The sequence below is a fragment of the Orycteropus afer genome, unplaced genomic scaffold, assembly GCF_000298275.1.
Source record: "Orycteropus afer afer isolate SDZICR_OR568_19922 unplaced genomic scaffold, OryAfe1.0 scaffold00085, whole genome shotgun sequence".
NCBI lineage: Eukaryota > Metazoa > Chordata > Mammalia > Tubulidentata > Orycteropodidae > Orycteropus > Orycteropus afer.
In genome coordinates this window covers 6,735,788-6,738,651 of record NW_006921672.1, presented here as the reverse complement: position 1 = coordinate 6,738,651, position 2,864 = coordinate 6,735,788, and the positions used below count along the sequence as shown (strand labels likewise).

Genomic DNA, 2,864 nt, shown 5'->3' with positions numbered 1-2,864 from the left:
AACCTTCCTTCCGAGGAGTGGCTGGTGGGTTTGAACTGCCAGCCGTCTGGTTAGCAGGCAAGTGTCTTAGCCACTATGCTACCAGAGCTCCCAAAGGAAATTTTACACAGTTAAAAAGGAATTTATATATTGTCATCCTAAATACCAGATATCGTGTGTGCAACTTGGAAAGGGGCTCAGAGGCGCAAGGGCCCCCTTTCTGGAGTAAGGAAGTTACTTGTTTTCTACATGCGTTGCCACCTCTCTGATTATTTCTGTAATCATATATTTATTCTTTTGTTGTTATTTAAATCTTGGACTGGTGATTTGAGGGCTTTAAGTATAATTATTTTTGCTGTATGCTAATAAATAAAGATGATAATTCTTCCTGACCAATCTTGATCTGGGAATCTTTTATAAATAAAAGCAGTAATAATAATACCTAGAGCTCTATTTCTTTCCTTCATTTGTTCAGGACAATTTACGTGCCTAATAAATGCCAGGTACAATTCTAGAAGCTGATGATAAAAAACATTACCTTTGTGTAGCTTACATCCTAGTTGAGGCACAGCAAACAAATATATAGTGTGCCAGGGAGCAGTAAGTATCCTGAAGGGAAAAAAGAAAAAAAGCAGGGTAAGGTAGATAAGGAGTAGGAGTGGTAGGTCACTATTTTATATCGAGTGGTTAGAGAAGCCGTCACTAATGAGGTGATATTTGAGCTTAAACAGGAGCTGAAAGACAGAGCTATGAGGACCTCTAGGAGGAGGTGGTCCCAACAGAGGGACCTGAGGCAAAAACATCGTTGCTATGTTCAAAGAAGAACAGGAAGGCCAAGACAGAGTGAAGGAGAGTACAAAATAATGACGCCAGAGAGGTTTGAGAGGGAGGAATGAAGGATAGGAAGCAGACCAGATCCTCTAGGACTTGTAAAATATAGTAAGAAGTTCTTCACCTTAATGTTTAGTGATACGAGGAGCTCATTTGAGAGTTTTGAGCAGAGGAAATGATCTCATTGACTTGATTGTGTGAAGAATAGATTGAAGGGAGGCAGGAGAGAAAGCATGGAGACCAGCAGTCCATCTAGTTGCCAAGGAACTAGCACTTGTAGATAACAAGTTCTGTGTGTATTTTCAAGGTAGAACTAAAAAGCATTTTGCTGGTAGATTAACTGTGGAGTGGAAAGGAAGAGAAGAGTCATCAAATTCTGGCCTGAAGACCTGAAAGAATGAAGTTGCATTGTGAAATGGGAAAGATGGCCCTAGAAGCAGGTTTGGGTGAGAGAAGGGTATCAGGAGTTCAGTTTTGTACATGTTAAATTTGAGGCCCAAGTGCCTAGAGATCCAGTCTGAGTAATACATTTGGGAGTTGTCAGTGTATAGATGGTATTTTACAGCCATGAGACTGATCATCAAGGACTGAGTATAGGTAGAAAAAAGAGGTCTGAGGGAAGTCCAAGATTTAGAGATTGGGTAGATGAGGAGGAGTTAGCAAAGAAGAGTGAAGATGACTGGCCAGTGAGGTAGGAGGAGAGCCAGGAGGGAAAAGAGTGCCAGAGCCTTAAAGAAGTAGTATTTTAACGCAGAAATAGTGTCAAATGATTAACGAGGGAGCTCTATGTCAAATGATGTTCAAGTCAAGCAAAATGAGGAAGGAGAAATGTTAGCATAAAGCAAGGGTATTTTTTTTTGGAGCCCTGGGGAACAGAGGCATGTTTGGCGATAGCACATTTAGACTTGCATGTGTGTGTGCCCACCATTGGTGGAAGATTTGGTATAAAACCCCTCACCTCTTAACTCATGTCTTACCTATTCTTTAAGATTTTAGACTCATAGGATGCAGGAGCTATGTCTGTTACAGTCCATAGTACTTAGTAAACAAAACAAAACAAAAAAAAAAACTACCAAATTCACTGCCGTCAAGTTGATCCCGACTAATAGCGACTCTCCTTGGGTTTCCAAGGCAGTATCTGTGGTAGTTCAGTTTGTGTGTCAACTTGGGCCTGGTTGAGTGGTGGTAGTTAATCCCCATGAGGAGACTGGCAATCAACTCCATGGTGGGATCTACCACAAGCAGCTGAGTAGCTGCCTTTGGGTATGTGGTCTGCTTCCTGTATATAAGGAGAAGCCTTTGGGTATGGCCTTTAGCCTATGGCACGCTTGGACCCTGCATGTAGCCGTGTCTTTGTTGAGCAGCCTGCTGTGCTCTGCCGACCTGGGGACTTACAATGGACTTAAGTCAATGGCCTGCCGTGTGGAAACATCAGGACTGGGCCTTTTTACTTGTCAACCTTGGGGTTTCTCAGCCTCAGCAGCCAGCAGCTGTCTGAGTGAAGAAAAGCCTCTAGTTCCAGTGGACCAGGAGGAGGAGGCAGAGCTGGTTCCCAAGGTAGAGGGGCTTTTACTCAGCCCCTAGAGCCTGGAACTTTGAACTTGGACTTAAAGCCCCCAAATTGTAAGAATAAACTCCTGTTTGTTTAAGGCCATCCCATTTGTGTTATATTTCTTTTCAGAGCGGCACTAGGTAACCAGAACAGTATCTCTACAGAATTAGATTACCCAGTCTTCCTTCCAAGGAGTGGCTGGTGAGTTTGAACCACCAGCCCTTGGTTAGCAGCTAAATGGCTTAGACTATACCACCAGAGCTCCCAGCACTTAGTAGAGTAGGAAGTATAAGTTAAAGTAGATGCTAAGCATCCTCTGACAGGCTTCTTTGCATATTACCCTAGTAGATAATGGTGTTCCTTTTTTTTTGGTGGGGGGGGGGGCTTTTTATTGTGATTTGGGTGAAGTTTTACATTCAGCAGTTCATACACATTTTGTTTTGTGACACTGGTTACGTTCCTCCGACTTCTTCCCTGTGGTTACCCTTTCCCTGTCTCCTTT

At 42.9% G+C, this 2,864-nt stretch overlaps 1 protein-coding gene across 1 annotated transcript in view; it reads left to right on the top strand.

Moving 5' to 3' along the window:
• NPEPPS (aminopeptidase puromycin sensitive) overlaps positions 1-2,864 on the top strand; it is a 150,238-nt gene that overhangs the window by 130,788 nt on the left and 16,586 nt on the right. The gene's annotated exons all lie outside the window — the stretch shown is intronic.